General features: G+C 39.8%; 1 long non-coding RNA gene and 1 pseudogene across 1 annotated transcript; one reads left to right on the plus strand and one right to left on the minus strand.

Moving 5' to 3' along the window:
- The first annotated feature begins 961 nt into the window (after positions 1–961).
- Positions 962–5,473, plus strand: LOC109047657. Its single transcript, XR_006159437.1, has 3 exons — positions 962–1,106; positions 1,323–1,387; positions 5,025–5,473. It is a non-coding gene; the product is annotated as an uncharacterized LOC109047657 (long non-coding RNA).
- A 2,015-nt stretch (positions 5,474–7,488) lies between these two features.
- Positions 7,489–16,280, minus strand: LOC122134267 (annotated as a pseudogene).
- Between the last annotated feature and the right edge of the window lie 1,357 nt (positions 16,281–17,637).

Consider the following 17,637-nt stretch of genomic DNA (forward strand, 5'->3'; position numbering starts at 1 on the left):
TTAACATATTGCTTTTTGTTTGTTTATTTGTTTATTTATGTAAAACCTAAATAGAAGCCAAAATATATTATAAAATCAGGTAGATAGAGGGATGACAATTAATATTAATTAAGAAGAAGAAGAATGAGCTTTATTGCCAGGTACGGTTTTACATACGAGGAATTTGTTTTCACGACAGAAGCTTCCACAGTGCAACAGAATGACAGCGACAGAACAAAAACACAGATAATAAAATATGATTATTATTATTATTAATAATAAATAATTTATTAATAAATAATATTAAAAATAATATTAAAATAATTTTAAAATATTTAGCCTATTGATATTAATTGAAAATAAATTGTAACACCAATTCCTATAAACTTGTCAAAACAGTTCTTTATGGAACCTAGGGTTCTATTTAGAACAACAACAACAAAAAAGGGTTTTGCTATTGTCAAAAGTCGACAGTCGAAGAACCGAACCAATTTGGTACTGTTTAGAACATTTTACCAGGAACATTTTGAGGATGTTGTTGAGAAAACAGATTATACAATGTTTTCAATAAAATATTGGCAAAATGTTCCATAATAATAGAGGAAGAACTTTCTTTCAGCCACATTAGGAAAATGTTATGGGGATATCATTTTGAGGTCTGAGATGACAAAACGTTCTTAAAAAAAATAACCTTTTTGTAATGTGACGTGTTAACAAATCTAGAACATTACTAAAATGGCTTCTGCCCTGAGTGGTCAGCAGAAGTCAGCTGAATTCCAGGGTCTCGATTACAAAAGGAAGAAAAAGTCTGGCTTTGGCATCTGAAACTGTTGCCGAACGTGTTACAGGAGACGACAAGCGCTGATTGGGCCACATTTAAATCCACCAATCACTGCGTACTCTTCTCGTGACATAAGAACATTTGAAATCGACGAACCGTGCGAACGGCTGTTGAAGAAATTGGTGTACAATGTGCGTGCGTGGTCGGAATCATCTTATTTGACAGAACTAAGTGAGTACGGACGGAGTCTTTCACATTCAAACGCAGCGGAATCGGATACAGAGGTGCTGGAGGAGGTTTTACTCGTTTCTACAGTGTGTGGTTCAAACAACAAACCTGTCTCCAGGTCAGCGGAACTCTCTCTTCCACAATAATTACCTGTACATTTCTTTATGTTAAATATTTCTTTTTATCCTTTGCGTATTTACATACACAAAAATCAGTTTCAATCTACGATGCACGATTCTTTTTTGTCTTTATTCCTTTAGCGTTTCACATGCACATATGACAGTTGCATTCATTTAGCTCCTTTTCAATAACAGTTAGATTTGTTTTCATCCAGAACCTAAACTGCCTGCTTGAAGATGAACACGGATGACGCAATACAAGTCTCCATTTACAACAAAGGTACTGTAATTAATCCGTTTCTACTTTCTAGGTAGCTAATGTTGATATTGGTAACATTTTAGCTCTTAGTTCAGTTCTCACTTTTAACTAGTTGCTTATTAGCTTGCATATTTCTAGTATATTGATTGTTCATTAGTATTTAAAGCACATATGAATGCCTTATTCTGCCTGACCTTATTCTACATCCCTAAATCCTACCCAATACCTAAATGTAAATGCTACAAAAACTACCTTACTATTAATAAATGCAGAGCACGAATTCTGAGTATGGGTCACCATACTTGGCTGAATGTCACTTTCACTTCACTTTCACTTCACTTCTTAAGCAGTAAATTAGGAGTTAAGGCAAAAGTTGTAGTTACTAGAGAATATGTTCCCTATACTGTAGTTCAGTGGTTTTTCAAACCTGTCCTGGAGGAGACCCAACCCTGCACATTTTGTATGTCTCCCTTATCAGACACAGAAAATTTAGTTCTTGCAGTCTCTACTAACAAAATGTGTTGAATTAGGTGTGTTCGATGATGGAGACTTACAAAATGTGCAGGGCAGGGGGGCCTCCAGGACAGGTTTGGAAACTCCTGCTGTAGTGTTACTTTAATATGGTGTTCTATGCATATGAATACTGTACATTTTGCTACTTAAGTGTTCATCTGATTATGTCTTTACAATTTAAAAGTTAATAATCTTTCAGTAATTCATAATGGGGTAATGGAAAAGATATAAGCATTAAGTCTAAGATTGTGTTTTTGATTTGGTAATCTAGCAAATATTGTATGTACTGGTAATAGCAGTCTTAGGTAAGACTTTAAAGTATGTCATTGTATATTGCATATTGGTTTAATTATTTAAACATTATTATTATTCTCTTTTCTTCTGAGACTGAAATTTTCAACTCTTTTGTGCACAAAAAGTATTCTCGTAGCTTTGAAAAATTATGATTGAACCACTGATGTCACATGGACCATTTTAACGACGTCCTTACTATGTTTGTGTGCCTTGACCGTGGTGGTAGTACTATTGCTGTCTATGGAGGATCAGAGAGCTCTCAGATTTCATCGGTGGCCGTGGGTTAAAATGATTCTCCTGGGCCTCCAGGACAGGTTTGGAAACTCCTGCTGTAGTGTTACTTTAATATGGTGTTCTATGCATATGAATACTGTACATTTGCTACTTAAGTGTTCATCTGATTATGTCTTTACAATTTAAAAGTTAATAATCTTTCAGTAATTCATAATGGGGTAATGGAAAAGATATAAGCATTAAGTCTAAGATTGTTTTTTTTTTTATTTGGTAATCTAGCAAATATTGTATGTACTGGTAATAGCAGTCTTAGGTAAGACTTTAAAGTATGTCATTGTATATTGCATATTGTTTAATTATTTAAACATTATTATTATTCTCTTTTCTTCTGAGACTGAAATTTTCAACTCTTTTGTGCACAAAAAGTATTCTCGTAGCTTTGAAAAATTATGATTGAACCACTGATGTCACATGGACCATTTTAACGACGTCCTTACTATGTTTGTGTGCCTTGACCATGGTGGTAGTACCGTTGCTATCTATGGAGGATCAGAGAGCTCTCAGATTTCATTGGTGGCCGTGGGTTAAAATAATTCTTTTGAATTTTTTTTTTTTTACATTCAGCACAAACAGCTGTTGTTGAGGCTTGCGCTGCCTGACTGTTTGTGAGAGACTTTCATGGAGAAATGAATGTGTTACTATCACTCATAAAGAAAATTCACAGAAATAGAAACATACTGAGGTAAAAATTCAACAGGTTTAGTTTATTTCTAACATTATGTATCTAAGTAACATACCATGAAAGGGGAGCTATTTTGCTGTACATTTATGAGTACAAAATATTACCTTGATTTTAGACACAATATTGACTGTTTTGTTCTGTTTCATCAATGAAACTACAGGTGCTTCTCAATAAATTAGAATGTTGTGGAAAAGTTCATTTATTTCAGTAATTCAACTCAAATTGTGAAACTTGTGTATTAAATAAATTCAGTGCACACAGACTGAAGTAATTTAAGTCTTTGGTTCTTTTAATTGTGATGATTTTGGCTCACATTTAACAAAAACCCACCAATTCACAATTTGAGTTGGAATTACTGAAATAAATGAACTTTTTTCACAACATTCTAATATATTGAAAAGCGCCTGTAGTTCTAAAGGAAGATGACAGCAGAAGTATTTCACATTCTTCAAGCAACACTCTGCATTGTTTCAGTAGTGTTTTGAACCAACCAATCAGTTAAATGAATAAGTGAATTCCCATCTTCTACTGGTGGTTTAGTGTATTTAAAAATATGATTTTTCCTTAGCATATCTTTTTTTGTATAGGCCTATTAAAAATGATTGCAGTTTTAATTTGGCACTGTAAATTTAATTTGCTAATTTCACAATAAAGATATACATTTAATAAGGTTGAAAAATATTGGCCTTTATTAAGGTAAATAACATCCTGGAGTAAATATAAAAAACATAAGAAGATTTAAGTATGTAAAAGCTGATAGAGCACTGATGTCAATATAGCTTCTTATTATGTTTATACCACCAAAAGTATTGTTGATGCAGTGCTTTTGTGAGGATATTTTGTATGGGATATTGTCTGCTGATATGAAAAGTTCATTGTATGGTAATAATGAATAGCATTTTTGACAGTAATGATACCATCCTGATAACCAGGGGAAAAAAAGTTTTGTGAAATTAGACTTTTATTGTCATTACATTACACTGTAGGGGGACATTTTGTTTTTTTTTAAAAATAAAGAAAAAAGAAAAAAAGAAATACAATAAAATGACATGAAAGACATCAATAGAGATTTTTTTCATTCAATTTTTAGGTTTCAGAATTTTTGTAAACCAAACGTTGTATAAAGATGATTCTCAACTATGTTATGAAATATAAAACAAAAGGCTATGCTTAGGTCTCAGGAGGATATTTTGTTTGCTTTTTACATTATATGCATTAAATATCACACATGCATTTAATATAATGTGTATTTCCATCACAGGTTTGGTCTTAAATTTCACGAAAGGTGGTATTAAATTTTATTTCATGTGTATAAACACACAGTTGCAAGAAAATGTCTGAATTGTAAGCTGATATTTTTCCTGTCAGAATTTGACAATTGCAACTTTTTATCTCACAATTCTGAGAAAAGTCACTGGCACTCTTGCATTCAAATACAGTGCCACTTTATATCTGATTTCAAACAAGCAGAAATCTGTAAGAAATGATATGATCCATAGACAAAATAAATGATGAAAATTAGCTGGTATGTCAGAGCAATAGCCTAGCCTTGTGACCCACGTTCTGACATATGCTACAGCTATGCACAATGTGACCCGAGTTCAAGTCTCGGCTCAAGGTTCAGGCTTTTCAAGCCAATGTCAAGTTGTGTTATTAATCTATAATGGATTATTTAGACGTTGTTTAAATTATATAAATAATATAGATACTCATAAGGTGTCATATGTATACTTTCAATAAATTGGTATTTACATAGTTTCTGAATACTAATTAGGCTGGCTAATTTAGAAAGTTTTCAGTATTGTTTGTGATCTTAAGATGTAATATGTATTTGTATTCTTTCTGTTCACACTGTTGTATGCTCCTCTGTTATAGGCCATGAGGAAGAACTCTATCATGCACACAGTAAATAGAGCTCAGTGCTGCTAACTGGGAGAGCAGCTGGAAAACTGGAGGAGAAGAACAGTTGAACACCTATTGATACAGAGGACTGTATTATCTTCTACAAGAACCACAACAAGCAAAGACAATGATGCGCTCTCTGAGCAAACAAAAGTCAGAAGCTTGATTATGCACTGCACTTTTCTGAGTTCTTCAAAATGTGATGCTGAGTTAGATTTTGATGTTATTTTTTTAGGTTATTAAATTGTATGCTTTAAGAATGTAATAGCTAAGCATTTTTTTTTTTTTTTTTGAGTGTTTAGGATTCTGGGAACAAAAAAAAACTTCCTGCTAAAAACTTTATAAGAATTTAAAGGGATAATGTTATGACTAAACATGTAAAGAAGGTCACCACAGAAGTTTTTTAGAGTGTTTTTAGAGCATGTCATCCTACCTTTTATAAGAACGTTCTAAGAACAAAAATAAAGCTAAAAAACTTTGTAAGAATGTTAGGGAATGATGATCTAACAATGTTATTACTAAACATTTTTTAGAATGTTGGAAGAGAATGTTATCCTATCTTATAGGAAAATGTTCTGGGACCAAAAATAAAACTACCTGCTAAAAACTTTATAAGAATGTTACAGAATACTGTTCTAACAATGTTGTTGTCACTAAACAATTTAAGAATGTTTTTAGAGAATGTTATTCTGTCTTATAGAATAATGTTCTGGGAACAAAAATTAAACTATGTGCTAAAAACTTTTTAAGAATGTTACGGAGTTCAGTTTTAACAATGTTGTCACTAAACAATTTTAGAATGTTTCTAGGGAATGTTAACCTAACATTTGAGAGAACGTTCTGGGAACTAAAATAAAACTACCCGCTAAAAACTTTGTAAGAATGTTAGGGAATGATGTTCTATCAATGTTATTACTAAACAGTTTTAGAATGTTTTTAAAGAATGTTATCCTAACATTTGATAGAACGTTCTGGGAACTAAAATAAAACTACCCGCTAAAAACTTTGTAAGAATGTTAGGGAATTATGTTCTAACAATGTTATTACTAAACAATTTTAGAATGTTTTTAGAGAATGTTATCCTAACATTTTAGATAGAACGTTCTGGGAACTAAAATAAAACTACCCGCTAAAAACTTTGTAAGAATGTTAGGGAAGGATGTTCTCAACAATGTTATTACTAAACATTTTAAGAATGTTTTTAGAGAATGTTATCCCTAACTTTTGAGAGAATGTTCTGGGAACTTAAATAAAACCCGCGCTAAAAACTTTGCTAGAACAATGCATGATAAATTTTTTAGAACATTTTTAGAACAAAAAAATTCTAGCTGGGATTCCAGCAGTCAGCATGCCAATTGCACACACCCTCAAAACTTGGAACATCTGTGGCATTGTGCTGTGTGATAAAACTGCACATTTTAGAGTGTTCTTTTAATTAAAGATTTCGACAGATTTGTGAACAAAATTTGAGAGAAATAGGCCTTTTGTGTACATAGAAAAAGTCTTAGATCTTTGAGTTTAGCTCATGAAAAATGGGGGCAAAAACAAAAGTGTTGCATTTATAATTTTGTTCAGTGTATTTCATTATTGAAAATTTGTTTGCTAAACTATACAGGTTAAGTACATAAATTATATGTAAATGAATGCATTTACTGAAATAAAAAGAAAAAACTATACAGCATATACAGCCTATATACAGCATGAAATGGAATAGACTGACTAATATCTGCCTGTTTTATAGAAGGTTCTGTAACAGGCTGTATGGTTTTGGCCTAGGTTACACCTGCATCCATGCTTATACAATTTCCATACAAAGGTCAGGATGTGATTACTACATTTTAGGAAAGTCATTGTCTGATGTGGGAAGAAAAATGAAATTTCATCCCAGAAATTTTATTTATTTATTTATTTTGCTTAAGTTATAATACAGTCAAAATAAATTAGTATGTATTTAATATTGGCATATGTATGAGGCTCAGTGTTTAACCTGCTCATATAAATTAATAACATATGCATGAGCTAAATGCTTAACCTATTCATTACTTTAAAACTGCTCTAAAACAATGTGCATTCTATAAAGTGCTATATAAATAAAAGTAATACATTTTTAAATTAAAGCATGGCTATATTGTTTGCTGTTAGAAATGCAGAAAACTAAAGAAATAAATTCAATCCATTAAAAAGTAACTTCCGTTTGTTGTTAATTGCAAAAAGTCAATATCATTTCTTATTAGAAAGTACATAATGCAGGTCCAGAATATGGCTGTGATGGAGATGGTCACTGAGAGTCCACTGTGTCTAGTGCTGACCCGGCCTACACTGCAGAGCCTGCCACAGCCTGTGGGAGAAATGCATTTGATAGAGCTGGCTATGTAGGCCTTTAATCAGTTACATGATTAACTCTGGTTTCAAAGAGCTGTAGATAAAGTTTTCCCCATCATTTTGTTTCTTTGTGTTTTTTCTCTCTGGTTTTAGCAAAAATTATGTAACATTTAGGGGCAAATATGCAAAATAGCAAACCAAAAACTTGAAACTGAAATGGCAAATATCTCCGTAGCTACAGTAAATTTTCCAGGAGAACTGACATAAGCTGGGATAAATGTGAGCCAGACAGCACAGAATATGAGCATACTGAATGTAATGAACTTGGCTTCATTGAAGTTATCAGGGAGCTTCCGAGCAAGAAAAGCTAAAACAAAACACAAGCTTGATAGCAGGCCAGTATAACCCATAACAGCCCAGAAACCAAAAGCTGAACCTACATTACATTCTAGAATTATTTTTTCTCTATAATAGCTTAAATTCATATATGGGAAAGGAGGGGGGGATATGGTTAACCAAAGCACACAGACAATCACCTGTATTAACGTTAAGGAAACAACACTGAGTCGTTGCTGTGCAGGTCCAAACCATTTCATGACATCACTTCCTGGAAGTGTAGCTCTGAAGGCCATTAAGACTACTAATGTTTTCCCGAGAACACAGGAGATACAAAGAACAAAAGTGATCCCAAATGCTGTGTGACGCAACATACAGGACCATTCAGTAGGCCGGCCAATGAAAGTAAGTGGACAGAGAAAACACATTGAGAGTGAGAAGAGCAACAGGAAGCTTAGCTCTGAGTTGTTGGCTCTGACAATAGGTGTTTCTTTATGAAGATAAAACAGAAAAGATACAATTGCTGTTAATAACACCCCAATTAAGGAGAAAATGCAAAGCACCATCCCCATGATTTCTGTATAGGAAAGGAATTCAACTACTTTTAATATACATCTGTCTTTGCTTTCATTCGACCAGTACTCCAAATCACAAGGAAAGCAGTCACTAGAATCTGTGAAGGAATTTCAAGAAAATATTGTTTAAATGGAAAATGCATCATGAAGTTACATGACCAATGGACAGTATTAGGCTCAACATTATCATACTTTAAAGAAAGTTAACCAGCATGTGCTAATTTACCTGTGCTATTACTGATTTCTCCTTCTGCACATGGAATACAGTCATAACAGCAAACAGGCCGACCTTTTTGCACAGTCTTTCTATTTCCAGGGGGGCAGCTTTCACTGCACATGGACACAGGCAACTATAGCAAAATGTTATTTCAATAAGTTGCCTAAATAATGGTTTGAGTTGTTAAATTAATTGCTTGTTTTCATGAAATAATTATAGCATTGATGTACCTGTGCACTCTTCCCTGCCCATAGTATGTGTTCCTGATTGACTTGAAGACGTTGCTCTAAAGGCAGTGAGCTGTCATAGACCACCCACATGCTTGAACTGCAAACTTCCATCCCCAGCAAGCTGCCAGTTCACCAGGTCATATATTGCCACTGGATCACCACTTGCATCAAAAAAGATATTCCTCACCTGTTTTCATAGTAAAGCTCAAATCTCTCATATACTGCAATACCTGAAACGAAAGGCCAGGCACATCATTCATATTAGTAATGATTTTTCTACTCTTATTTTTTATGCTCTTACCTTTTTTGGTGTGGGCAGCTCTCCTTTGCTGTTGTTAGTGGATGTTTCAAAGTCTTTTAAAACATTATGCAGTGTGTGTGCAACAGCATACACTGCAGTGTAAGCTTTATGTTCTATTCGTAGCTCAGATACGTCAGTATATTCATTTTGCAGCTCTGCCAGTTTCTCTGAGCCAGTACAGGCACCACTACCACTGGTTCTGAAAGAACACTGAAAAGCTGTTTCCCAGAATTCTTTTAAAAAGTTCATTGTTTAGTTCTTGATTAGGATTCACATTCACTAGGAACTCTCGAAGACCCAGAAGCTTTGCATTTACTACAGCAAAGCCCACAGCTCCAGAAAGGAAAATTGTATTCCTTGGTTTCTGCAAGATTTCGAGGATGTTATCCAGGATTCACTGCCAACCCACTGCAGCCCCATGTGATGTTTTGTTCTGCAATTACTTTCACAAGGGGGGCAAAATCTCCAAAAGAGATAAAAGCCACCACCACCCTGGCTGTGCCCTTTTTTATCACTTCCAGTGTCTTCAGAAACTGTTCTTGTGGATCAGTTTCTTAATACAGCCTCTGAGTATTCAAATGCAAATCCCTTCTTGTTTTGCAGCCTCTTCAAATGCTGCCATACCATTATTACCATAGTCACTGCGACTCCTGACCGTCCCAACCCAGGTCCCAGCCAAAATACTTGACAAGCTGAGCCAGCGCTCTGCTTTGTGTAATAATCACTGGGTATCGTTCTAAAGAAAGATGGATATCTTTCCTGTTTACTCAGGCATGTGCATGTGGCAAAAATGACTTATCTGCAATATAAAGAACAGCAGAGTACATTAACCTATCATTTTTAGATCCTTGTTAATGCACTATAAATCATCATTATGCAGGTAACAATTATTATTATTATTATTATTATTATTATTTGTACACACTGCTAGAATCTACCAATATAAACACTGATTTCTATATTCTACTTATTTTTATATTTACAGTTGTTGTCATGCTTAATAAGGTATAAATAAGAGTTCTTACAAACAGGTATGTTGAATGCCCCAACCACAGTTGCCAAAGCTATGGTAGGAGAGGATGTTGACTCTCCAACAATGGCCTGGACAGCTGGTGATCGAGAGCAGGATAATCACTCAAAATCTTTTCATAGCCATTCATCAAAGCCATGCCCGAGAGGATAGCCAAAGCTATAGAGTTACAGGCATCGTATATTTTATAACCCAAAGAAACCCGGGCAACAGTTGTGTGCTGTTATTTATCTCCTCAATGGCAAAAATAAATGTCTGAGCAAATTTGAAATTCACGCAGGTTTAACCTGTGAAATTAAATCATCAGTCCTTGTAAAAACTGCAAAGATGTATCAGTCATGTTCAATTTATATATATATATATAACATATATATAATATATATATATATATATTATATAGATATATATATATATATATATATATATCATCATCATACAGACCTGACACATGTTGGGTGGCTCTGGTTTGGAAGTGAAAGGATGCATTTTTAGCAGAGCACTTCTGTGAATTGAGAAAATTGCTCCAATGTGAGGTATGTTCTCTTTCAGAAAGTACAGGGTATTCGGGAGAGTGCACTCGCCTGCAGAAAGTACAGGGTAGGCAGAGTGGGACCCCCCCAGCAGACTGCAAGAGTTTGTGATGAAGCTGGCACAAATGACACCATGCACCACCAGACCAGCAGTAATTCAGCCAGTTACACAGTGGCTCTTTGCCATGCCAGTAGGTATATATGAAGGACATTGAACCTCTGAAGACAGAACTGAGATAGTGCTGTTTTATTTTATCATACCTTAAAATACCCTGTGGCGAGCCATCATTGGTAATATTTGAACCATTTTACTATGTTTTCATTACAGAAGGGAAAACAGCATTCAGGGGAACATTTTTAATCTTGCTTAAATTGTTTTTCAAATGTCTCTTGTAGAGAGACTAGAATTTTGTACCATCCTAAAGACAAATTTTGAAAAGTCAAATTAAAGCTAAACAACAAAAGAATGTTTCTCTCTCTCTCACACACACACAACACACACACACACACACCCACACACCACCACCACACACACAACACACCACACCACCCATATTTGTGGCCGGACTTTCCCATAGACTATATATTATTAATTGTATACTGCCCCCAATAGTATCTAGCAACCCCTAACCTACCCCCTTACAGAAAATAAGCCTGTCCCCCACAATGTCAAAATTTTAGGTTTTACTATCCTTGTGGAGACATTTGTTACCCCACACACAGTCACACATACACACACCACACATATAATATCTATAATCATATGATTATTATTATTATGGATGTAACGGTACACAAACGGTTCGCTACATACCTCGGTTTAGAAATCACGGTTCGGTATGGTTTCTGTACAACAGGGGGGAAAAACTAAACATAAAGTTCTTTTTTTTATTAAACAGTGTTTTACCTCAGCTTATGCTCTAAACTATAGGAAGCCCTTTTACATTAGCCTACTGAGGTAACAATTTATAACAAAGCCCAAACTTACATACCATTTATTAATTACTTATTTTTTTTTATGTTAAATATAATCATCAAAAAATAAAATCTATGCAAACAGGTAAATTGCTACATATGCAAGTTTTTAAATTAACTTCTAATTTATAAAAAATTTAATTTGCTGTTGAAATATATTCATTTTACACTGTGGCTTTGCATAACTTACCTCATAACAGATTTTCAAACATATCAGTAAATAATTAAGACATGACTAACAGGTAAAGTGCAAAATATATATAGAGTAAATAGTCTACTATCTCGCAAAAAGGTTCTTCTCTAGACTTCATTTCTCTATCGACTAATGAGCTGTGGACACTGTTGATCTGCTGCCTGAGGAAAATAAAATGCTACATGACATTTTGTTTACAAGCTGTTTTTTTAACATACATCTTTCCCATCTTCCAAGACTTAACACACTGATTGAGCTATTATATGAGGGCTGAAGATGCATTCATGGTTATTTCGCATTAAAACTATAGAGGAAGGGCTATGATTGTATCTTCATGCTGCCCATTTGAACTGAGGCATTTATAGTACTGTGATTGTCCATGCCCCATCAAATGAGCATCAAAACAGCACTTGATTGTTCAAAATTCCTGAAAGAAATGACAGCTCCAGAAGTTCTCTTTTGCTTAACATGAGCTGTGTCCTAAAAATTCCTAAATGAAGTGTAAAGAAGGGGCAAAAAGCTGATGTGGTGTCAGATCTGGGGTCACTGTGCATCAGTGCCTGCCTTTGAAGTTGAACCTGCTGCCGTCCGTTCATTGATGTCATGTGGCACCATGGTATAGACGAGTTTGTGGCACTGAAACATTTTTCTAGAAATGGAGCCATCACAAAAACCACCTCAATGGCGGCCATTGTCCCATTTTACTTTTCACCATAACTGGATTATGTATTTTGTGTCCAAGCTCTAATGAACAAGACATGATAACACAGACAAAGGGAATGTCTCTCCCTATGTATTGATGGTCAAGAATACCACATACAACAACAAACTATTCAGGTGATACAGTTCATGGTGAATCATCAATGTGAGAGAGGAAAATCACAGTATCATGAGTATCACAGTATCACTCAGGACATTTACAAGCGTCCACTATTATGGCTATTATTATTATGTATTTATTATTACTTTTGTTTTCTTCCTATGATAATAATGATAACTGTGATATGTTATTCAATAAAAAAAGCCTGCGTTTTCGTGAGCCGGCAAATCATGTTATTTCAGAGATCTATATATTCGCCACATCGTATAGCAAGTTGCTAAGTGTAACTTTTTCCTTACCTACACTCGGCGTAGTAGTCAGGTAGGCGGTGATTGGCGTGAACGTGATGTTTCAAGTTACATATTGTGTTTTCTTGTTCAACCCAGCACTGGCTCTAATATACACAACCATCAGACGAGCAGTACATCACAATTTTGCAACCAGCATCTCTATGCGCACCCCATAGTGTATGCACCAACTCTCATCATTTGACGCGTCTGGTGGTCTCTTAAAATTGGTCGATCAGACTGTCAAACACAAACAGAACTAATTCTGGCACATGTTGCCTTTAAAAGCTTCTCCAAGTTCGTCTGGGGGGCTAGAATTTAACCTGGGGAAAAAAAGGGCTACAAAACAACAGATCGTTAGGACCTCCCCGGAGTCCTAAAATTACAAAAAATTCCTGAGAATGCTGTTTTTTTGTTATTCAATGGAATGGACCTTGGTTCCCCCCTTTATAGACCAGTTAAATTTTTCTTTCAAAGAATGACCATTTTGAATTTAACAAAACAATTTCGCACTCCACGGTTTTGAATCTTATTTCAAGGTAGGTTTTAGGGTTTCCCGGGAAAGGGGAAGGTACCAAGGAGGGGGTTGGGGGTTTCCGGGAATCATTTTGGCCCCCCTGCTTTTTAAAATTAACATCCGGGACCCTTATACAAGCACATCCCTCAAACAAGCCTGCCCGGCCCTTTGGGGGTCCCAGGGCTGCCAGGGCCCTCTGAATTTTGCCTTTGGCAAAACGTTGGCCCCTTTTTGGGGCCCGTTGGGTATCCCCTCATTTAGCCCCCCTTTAAATCTCAAAGGGGCCCAACCTGGCCTGATCAACAAAAAACCGCTATTAGGATCTAAGGGCATTGATAATTACAGACAAGTTGTTTAATAAAGGTTTGGAAAACGAATCTGTGGGAAGGGGATCTCCAAGAACAGGATGCCCCCCCATCTATAACAAACATTGCTCATTTTAAAAATATTTTTTCGCCTATAATTTACGCTTTGGAAAATCATTTATTTACTAAAGGGAGCAACCCCAATTATTGTCTATTTGTCAAAAATGTACAGTAGTAAAAGGGATTTAAAATAAAACATTCAATTGGGTAAATACAGCTACAATGAAAAAATAAAAAAATGCAAATACACAAAGTAAAAAAAAAGGTTGTAGGATTTTTCATGTGAAATTTGATGTGTTGAAAGTTTTAAAAACTGTGTGCATCAAGTCCAAACACGCCCACAGCTAAGTTGGCTGAAAAATAAAAATACAACCTCTTTAAAAAAAGCCACAGCTCTAAACACCACCTTCCAAACCCGGGAAAAAAGTCAAAATGCCCGACATGGCCCCCCCCGTCGAAAGAACTTAAAAATCCATATTCAAACGGCCATGACTTTGGTGACCCAAAAAAAGATCCTTCTAAAGCTATAAAAATAAAACTTTTTTTAAAAAACTTTAGCATCAACCCAAAACATGGGCCAACTACATTAACATCTCTAAAAAAACATCAGCAATGTACACTTAAAAAACCCTTTTACTAGACGGGCTTGAAATTACACATTTCCACAATTTCCCTGCGGGGTTTTTAACAAATTATTATTTATTATATTAATTATTTTATTAATATATATATATATAATAATATTATATATATAATATTTGGGAGGTGAGGAACTACACGAAACCCGATGGACGAGAAAACCCCCGAAGGGTGATTTTTTGGGAATTGTGCTCCGAGTGAAGACAGCTCTCCGTATGTTCCAATCCCCGGCTCCTGGTCTTGATTTGGGGGATCCCTCGGTGCTCTCCGGGTTGGGGTGACGGTCAAAAGGCTCTCGTGCGGGAGGAAAGATTTTGGGCTCTGTGTCGGGAGACTTTGCTCACCATACTGTTTTTCCTCCCGGCTGAATAGACGCTCTTATGAGCTGCAGGTGGGGCCGTCACCCTGACGACGTCCCGGTGTTCCAATGTGTTGCCAGGGCGAGCTGATGACGCTGGGGACCACGTCACACCCCCCCCCCCTAAGCGCGCCTGCCCCTGCGAACAATGGGGAGTTTTTGGGGAGGTGGGAGGGGAGCCTGCAGACCTGCAAAGCGCCCTATCCGGGAGAGGCCGTCCGCGTTGGCTTGGCTGTCCCCGCCCGGGTTGTGGGTTGAAGTGGAAGTCCTGGAGCGCAAGGAACCAGGGGTAAACCCGGGATTGGTGTCCTTTGCGGGGGCCATCCACTGGTGGCGCAGATCGTCACGGGTGAACCGGCGGCCGGGGAGTAATACGAAGCTCCAGGACGCCCACTTGACAGCCAACCCTTCTTCTCAAGGCGGCATCCCGTTGTTCGGTGGGGGTACCCCGGCTATATAAAACACCGGGTTTTCCTCGCCGCCCTGGACCGGGGAGAAAAGGCTCCAAACCCGGGGCGGGCGTGGGTTTTGCAACGGGAAAAGGGGCAGGTTGAAATCGGGGGCTCGCGATGGCTCCCGTGGTGAGGGTGACTTAAACCGCTAATGCCCTTCCGTTTCCGGGACCCCAGGTACCTTTCTCGGGGGCCCTTCCCCGGGTCAGATCTGTCAGGGAAGGGAAAGGGGGGGGGAAGTTGGGGAAAAAACCCGGGGGGGAGTTCCCCCCCAACCCCAAAAAGGCTCGCCCGGTTGGTAGGGGGCCGCGGTGCCGAGAGGATAGCTGTCCCCTTTATTTTTCCTAGGGCCGGATGAGGCCGCGCCCACGCAAACCCCGGACTTGGCTTCGGAGAGAGCCGGTAAATTTTCCCCGGGGTTGGCGGTGAGCCCCGCCCGGCGGATTTTCGCAGCACCCTCCGGACCCGCTCAAAACCCCCCCAAGGGCTCGGATGGATGCCCCAGGGTTTCGTGTGGGCCCGCGGCGTGGGCCCCATATGGGGCCTCACAGGACTCCATGAGCCTCGGGAAGGTGGCGGGTCCCCCCGTGCGGCCAAAGGGGAAGGGCCCGGAAATTGCCGTGGCCAGGGGGGTTAAAAAGGCTTTTGGGTTGGCATCCTTAGACAAGGGGACTTTGCCAAAACCCTTTGTGGGTCGAGATCGTTTAAACCCGGGGCCCTTCCCACTACCCGGAGCTCATGCCTGGGGGCAGGGTAGCCTAAAATTTCAGAGACCTCATTTAGGCGGCGGAAGCTTCAAAACCCGGGGGGGGTGCCGTGGGGTTCGGGACCTTTACGATGGGGCTGGACCGGGGACTCCCGCGAGGGGTAAATTTCCCCCCCAAATTCACATCTCCTGTACCTCTGTCTCGTGGGTGTCGCCGAGCCCCCGGGGCCCCGATAGGGTCGCTGCCGGACGAAAACTCCTGGTGGGTTCGGATTCGGCTGGATGACGCGTCCCCCCGGCAGGGGGGAAACACATCCGAGAACTGCCGACCAGGGTGTGCAGTTGCCCTTCTGGGCCGCGGAGGATTGGGATCCATGCCTCAACCACGGGAGAGGTGGTGGCGGGGCCCCGAGAGCGGGGGCCCGGGGCCCCACCCACGTTTCAACAATTTAGATAGGCTCTTCTTTCGGCACCTGGTTGGCGCATTTTAAGGGACGGGTCCTACCCGTTGGGGTGCCCGTGTATGGGCCCGCCAGCGTGCCGGGAAATTTTACGGCGGAGGTGGGGACCAAAAATGCGTTCTCCCGGCTGGAACTCCCGGGGTTTTGGGGGCCCGATTAAGAGGCGCTTGGCTTGCTGGGCCTTGGACAGTGCTCCCGACCAATGAGACCCCTGTCGATCCCTCTCTCAGGCCCTTGATGGCTCGGGGTGGAACCTACCGCCGGTGTTCTCCCAAGTTTCCCGGGCGACATTAAAAACCCTGGGGGGGTTGGCGGCCAAAAGGGGAGCTCGAAGGGCGTGAAGCCGGGGAAGCCGGGGGCACCTCCCACCCCGAACAGCACATAGGGGATTTTTGGGGCCCATGGTTGGTCCTCGGCCACGACTCTGCAGTTTTTGCTTCAGGGTCTTGTTTAAAAACCTTTCCAAAAAAGGCCCACCTTTGGGGTTATACCGGCCGGTCTGCCGATTTTGAGGAGTTTTGCGAGGTCACCGTCCGGGACATAAAAGGATGCCTGGTCGGTCAAAAATCTCCGCTTGGGCCCAAACCCGACTACTCGTAAAGACCCTGTGGTGTTCTTTTGCGGTGGCTTTGCGAGGGAAGGGCCTTGGAGGGGGGTGGCATAATCCCATAACGGGAGGGGTTCATCCCCCCGGGGGGACCGGCCCAGGGGCCCCCCCCGGTCCATCCCGATGCCTCGGGGGGACCTCTTATAGGCAGCGGGACACGGGCTGGGGGGGGTTGGGGCGTTTCCCTTGGACTCGGGCAAGTTTGGCGTACCGCTTGGGGACATCCCCCTCCGCCCTGGCCGGGGAAAGCGACCCCGGCCCGTTGCGCGGTTTTTTTGAGCGCCGGGGCCAGCCATGGGGTGGGCATGGGCGAGTTCCAACACCGTCGGTTTTGTTTCGGGGTTACCCCGCAAACGTTTTTTCCCCCCCCCTTCGCTGCGCGCCAGAAAGCACCCTTTTTTGAACAACAAAAAATGGGGAGGGGGGGTGGGAAAACCCGGTTTTGTAAACCTCTTTTTCCGCCCCCCGCCTTGAACCAGCAATGCTTTAGGGTTTCCCCCCCCCCTTTTTTCCCTTTTTCCCCCCCGCCTCCGGAAGACATCAAAAAACAGGTTAGATTTTGGGGGGGGCTCACCCCCTCGGGGCTGTCCGATGTCCCAGCGCGGGGTCGTCGAGGGCCCTTGGATCTCCGGGGGCGGCCCCCCGGCCCGGGGTTTGGGGGGGAG

This window comes from Cyprinus carpio, unplaced genomic scaffold (genome assembly GCF_018340385.1).
Source record: "Cyprinus carpio isolate SPL01 unplaced genomic scaffold, ASM1834038v1 S000006532, whole genome shotgun sequence".
NCBI classification, from domain to species: Eukaryota; Metazoa; Chordata; class Actinopteri; order Cypriniformes; family Cyprinidae; genus Cyprinus; species Cyprinus carpio.